Below are 6799 nucleotides of genomic sequence, written 5' to 3'. Positions count from 1 at the left end.
TTTTTTTAAAATTTTTATTTAAAATTTTTTATAATTATAATAATTATAATATATATATATATATATACTTACAATATATATATTCTATATATATATATATATATATATATTATTAAAAATGTATTATAAATATATATACATATATATCTATATCTAATTATATATATATCTGTTACATATATATATAATAATATGTAATAGATATATATATATTTTTTTTATTCATAATAATATATATAAATGTACTATAATATGCTTACATTTATAGGGATATATATATGTGTGTGTATCTATATTTATGCATATGTATTTGTAATGTATATAAATAGATAGATAGATATAGATGTGTGTGTGTGCGTGTGCGTATGTGTTTGTTTCAGAGTGTGCACACACACACACACACACACACACACACACACACACACACACACACACACATACAAACAAACAAACATATATATATATATATATATATATATATATATATATATATATATATATGTATATATTAGAAAAATCCTCAATGCAAAAATTGGATTCACTGAAAATGAAAGATTACGAAAGATTTTCTTACCATTCATATATGTGTGTGTGTGTTTGTGTGTGTGCACTAACAAATTTGAATCACGTTGTGCAATTACAGTTCTTGAAATTATTTAAAAAAAAAAAAAAGTGTAGTATATATCATTAACATTGTTTTATTATGATATCGTTATAAGATAAATATCTTTTGTATTTAATATTACAAAAACAATGATTGTCATAAAGATTATAATTATATTAGATTAAAATTTACATAGATACCTCTGAATATCATATATCAACCCATTTCTTGTTTTAAATACTCTGGCCCACATGTAACTTTACTAGTATTGTGAAGTCTCTTCATATAATATTTTTGAATTCAATTTAGTTAATATTTTTAGATACAGGATACAGGTTTGGAACTAGCAACTGTAATGTTAATTTACATATCCTGAAACCCTGTAAGAATAGGAAAAATGTAATATATATCAAATGTCATACCATAAAGAAGATAAATCATTCTTATGTTCAAATATTACTTTAGCAATAATAGAAAAACCACATAGGTATAATTAATATGCAGACCATTTCTTTTCTTTAATCATATGACAAAGAGAAATTGAATGATTTTCTTAGTAAACCTTTTTACTATTATTAATTTTGCACTGAATTATAAAATTATATAATTTTAATGTGAAATTTCAATAGGCATTATAGATTTGAGGAAACGGAGCGTCATGTCATGTACTCCTGACAAATAAATCCGGAAATCAATAATTTAATGAATTTCAGAATTTAGTGCAATTTCCTATTATATATGAAAGTACTTTTGATAGCTTATATTTTTGTTTTCTTACAGTATTTTCATTTCACAAAATGCATCAACAGATAACTGATTTTTGATGTCTTCTAAAGGAGTTTCTCCTCCACTGCATTTTCTTTTTCATAAATCAAATATTATAACAAACTATAACGAAATGTATGTATGTATAAATGTATATAACTACATATTATGAAAAGGCTTTTCTAGAGAACGCTAAGAAAGTAATAGTTTGAGAATAACTGGAAGAACTGCAGATAAAGTCATAAATTCATAGATTCAAGAAAGATTCGCTCAACTAAGAAAGAGTCGCATTTTCGAAGGGTTTATATAAAAAAGAGTTACATGAAGCAAAGGCAGCGTCAACGAGAAACTGATTCCTCTTCGCAAACACTCAAATGCAAAGAAGGACTCATGAAGGCAACTACAGGTGTTTTCCTGAGGGCGAGTTTGAACTGATGTGGAATACGAATCTTGCTTATGGGTCTTGTTTTACTTTACCAGCGATGATTATTTAATCAACAACACCCCCCGGGGAAGGACCATATATATATATATATATTATATATTATATATGTGTGTGTGTGTGTGTGTGTGTGTGTGTGTGTGTGTGTGTGTGTGTGTACAAAAACACTCTTCCGTGTTGATACAATGGAAGAAAAACCCACAATACAAAAACAAGATTTATTGAAAATGAGATTACAGTTTCGAAATCCACCTGGATTCCATCCTCATATCCATATATATATATATATATATATATATATATATATATATATATATATATATATATATATTATATTATTATATATATATATATATATATTGTGTGTGTGTGTGTGTGTGTAAAGAGAGAGAGAGAGAGATAGGAATGGTATACTACTAATGCGTTGTTACGATGGTACAAAAACCCACAATCCACAAGGAATATATATTGGAAATAAGACATTCCATCGTTAGGTCTGAAAAATAAAGGGAGAGGAGGGAGTTTAAGAAAGAGAGAAGAAAGGCACGCGGTGAACACGTAGCAGGTGAGGACGTGTGTGTGTGTGATTGCATATACGCTCACACGCATACATATACATATATGTATGTGTATAAATATACACATATTTGTATATATAGAGAGATGCGTATATATATAGGCCTATATATACATATATAGAGAGAGACACGTGTGTATATATATACATATGTATACATACACAGACGCCTCTCTCTCTATCTATCTATCTATCTCTATATATAAATATATGAGGAAAAGCATAGCCATGGCTGCCACAAACATCTTTATTAATTTCAAACGTTTCAGAATATACTCTGCAAAATAATACTTTTTTTTTTACAGTTATCAAAAACTTTTAGATAGGCAGACAGGAGTAAACGTTTAAATAGTTAAACAAAATAAGAATCGAAAAATATCTAACAAAGCATGAAATATACACACAAAATCTCTATTGTAAAATAATATATAAATACAAGTATCAGTAATTATATATAACCAATAATAAAAGTAAATCAAAACTCAAGAGAGGCAAAAGGAGAGGCACACCTTTGAAGGACATAATGGTTTGTTAGGTTGTTAGATTGTATGTAGTTGAATGGACTGTTAAAGCACTGTTAACCTCTGGTTGCATCTTGTGCATTGTTGGAAACAGTGGACAAAATTGTAAAATCTGCCTTAGTGTACGGGTGATCTAGTGTGTGTGTGAATGGTATCGGATTGCTGAGAAAGGTGGTTTACCGAAAGGAAAGCCTGGTCTTATGGACTTACACATATGTTCTAAAATACGCTGTTTAAAACAATGTCGATCCAACATAGCTAGCATGACAGCTAGAACAAGAAAATAAGTATATAATATAAGAATCTATTTCTGAGGGTAGTACTTCCCTTTGTTGTAGGTAAGTGCCTATTGAATTTTATCTGGGGAAATGAGTGTTTTAGTATTTCATTTAGTTGTTTACGAATATTAAAACTTACATTTCCAAGTAATAGTAGCTTGATGAAATTCACTTCTTTAGTTTACAATTTAAGAAGTTTCTGTGTTTTAAAGAATACATTTTCAGGATAACCATTTGCTTTGAAGTAGTGAGAAAAAGAATTTCATTATTGAATAACATCCAAGTGGTTCATATGTTAAAGGCCCTATTTCATAGAGTACGAATGTAGTTAATTTTGTATTTGTTAATTGTGATGTGTTTTTATGGAAAGTCATCCCTAATCCTATAAAGGTTGGTTTACGGTCAGCAGTGGTATGCAAATACCATTATATTTTGAATTAGGATGTCTAAGAAACAGTTGGTTATTTTGTTCCATTTCCCAACTACTGTAAATGAGGCAGACCGCCGAGATTGGGAAAGGAAATTAAAAGTAGGAATTTAAACCCCAAGGTTATAAAAACACAGGGACAGAAATAAATCCGTGGGGTTTGGTTTAAAGTCCAAAATTTATCCGGGTGAATCCCCCAGACCTTTTTTGCTCTTCAGTTTTTTCTTGACCTGAGCCATCAATGTTTAAATGACAGCATTTTTCCTTTACTCGGAAACCTTCGATATTCCACCTTTTTTGAATTTTTTAAGTTTTTAAGGTTTTTTTTCCTTTTTTCCTCTTTTTCGAAAAAAGTTTTGGGGGAAAAAATAACCCAAAATGCATAATATTACAAAGGGAACAGCAAGTCCCTCCGGGGTTCTACTCAATGTATTTCTACGTTTCTGTTCCAGGGAAATTTACGACTGCAAACCTTGGGCTCTGGCGGCCCCTTGCTGTGGGGTCCGGGCCCCTTTACGGGTAATCAAAATGCCGGGGTCCTCCTCAAGCCCTTTTCGATGCTTCCCCCTCTTAAAAGGCCTTGAGAAAAAGGGGCCCCCCGACATTTGGGGGAAGTGGAGATCGAGCCCTGGTTTTCCCGGGCGTGAGCAGTTCCCCCCTTGTTGACGAAGGAGGCGAGATGGGGGTGGCTCGCTTTATTGGCCCTGGTCATCGGGGGTCGTGGTAGATCCCCGCCAGCCCGTCTGTCTTTGGCCCAGGCAGGAAGAGCCCCCGATTAATTTTTGGGGGGGGGGTCCAGGGCACCGCGCCAGGGGAATTTGTCCCCCCTCTCTCCGATGTTTTCCAAGGGGCCTTTCATCGGTACAACCCGAGATTCGGCGCGTTCTAAACAAAGTTGTAATTTACGTTTTTTAACGCCCGTAGGTGTTAAAACCCCTGATTACGATCCCAGTTGTATGTATGCGAGTGGAGGAGATGCATTTTTTGCTTCACCGCAAATGATTTTTGGGCGGGTGAGGGTTTAAAGCATTTCGGAAACAACAAATATTTGCCCGACTAACTGCGTGCGGGCAAAACAGGGTCATACCAAAGTATTAATAAAATTGATTTAAAAAAAAAATTTATGACGAAATAAATTTTTCCCTTAAAAAGGCTTGCATAATTTTCCCCACAACACACCACACACACACACACCAAAACCCCACACACACCCCCACACAAAACACACACCACACACACACAAAACACCACACACACACACAAACACATACACCTACACACACACACCGACACACACACCCCCACACACACACACCACACACCCCCCACCACACAACACACACACACATATATAAAATATATATATAATATAATAGATATATATATAATATTAAAATTATTATATATCTATATATATATAATAAAAAATATATTAAATTTTATAAAATAGGAATATATAAAATTATATTTTTTATTAAAATATTATATATTTTTTCTAAAATTAAAATTGTTTCTATAATTTTTAATAATTTTAAAATACAAAAATAATATATATATTTATTTAATTTATAACCAACCCAAAAAATATATATATACTATTATATATAAAACTATATACATACGTGTGGTTTTTTTGTGGGTGGGGAAATTATTTTATAATATATTTTATAAATATTATATATATATTTTATAAAATATATTTTAATAATATATTATATATAAATTTTATATATTTTGTATATATATAAAATTTTTATATTTTTATATATATATTTTTTATAATTTTATTTTATATTTTTTTTTATATTTTTTTATATATATATATTATATATTTATATTTAATATATATATTTAAAGTTTATATTATATACTTAAAATAATAATTTATTTTATTTTTAATTTTAAAAATTTACCATTTTTTTTATATATATTTTAGGGTAGATTTTTAAAAATTTGATTTAAAAAAAATAGATAGATAAAGGGAAAATAAAAAAGATAGATAGATAGATAGATAGATAATAGATAGATAGGAAAAGGGTAGAAGATAGATAGATAAATAAAATAGAAAAAATAGATAGATAGATATGGGTAGATAGATAGATAGATAGATGGATAGATAGATAGATAGATAAAAATAGATAATCTTTTGTGTGTGCGTGTGTAAATTTATGTATATGGTATATTTTATACATATAAATTTTATATAAAATTTCATATATAAAAAAAATATATATATAGATACATTATAAAATTAAATTTACACACCCACACACACACACGTATGTATATAGAAATATATATATAGTATTTATATTATGTGTGTGAAATTTAATTTTATTTTATATATATGTATATGTATATATATATGTATATATACGTACATATAATATATAATATATGATATATAATAACATATAATATATATATCTATATCTATATCTATATATTATATATTATTATATATGTGTTGTGTGTGTGTGTGTGTGTGGTGTGTGTGTGTGTGTGTGTGTGTGGTGTGTGTGGTGTGTGTTTTGTGTGTGTTGTGTGGTGTGTGTGGTGTGTGTGTGTGGGGTGTGTGTGTGGAATTATGCAAGCCTTTTTCATAGGAATTATTTCGTCATAATTATTTTTATTTTTCATCAACTTACTTAATACGTATGTATGATCTGATTTTGACCCGCCGCAGTTAGTCAGCAAATATTGTTTGTAGTTCCGTAATGCTTAACCCCATCAGCCCTAAGAATCACTTGCGGTGAAGCATAAATGCACTCTCCTCCACTCGCATGACATCACAACTCGGATCGTCATCATGGCTTTAACATCCTACAGTCGTTGAAAACGTGAATTACAACTTTGTATTAGAACGCGCCGAATCTCAGGGGTACCGATGTAAAGGGCCCCGGAACATCGGAGAGAGAGGGACGAATTCCTGGCGCGGTGTCTGGGCGCCCATAATCAGGGGCTCTTCCTGGGCCTCGGCCTACGACAGACAGCTGGCGGGGATCTACCACGACGCGATGACCACCGGCCAATCAGCGAGCCACCGCCATCATCGCCTCCTTCGTCAACAAGCGGAACTGCTCACGTCGGAACCACGCTCGATCTCCACTTCCTCCATGTCGGGGAGGCCCTTTTCTCAAGGCTTCCTCTTAAGGGGTAAGCATCCCCCAAAATGGCTTTGGGGG

This window comes from Penaeus monodon, chromosome 18 (genome assembly GCF_015228065.2).
Source record: "Penaeus monodon isolate SGIC_2016 chromosome 18, NSTDA_Pmon_1, whole genome shotgun sequence".
Taxonomy (NCBI): domain Eukaryota; kingdom Metazoa; phylum Arthropoda; class Malacostraca; order Decapoda; family Penaeidae; genus Penaeus; species Penaeus monodon.
The sequence above is the reverse complement of the archived record's forward strand: the minus strand, read 5'-3'. Positions refer to the sequence as shown.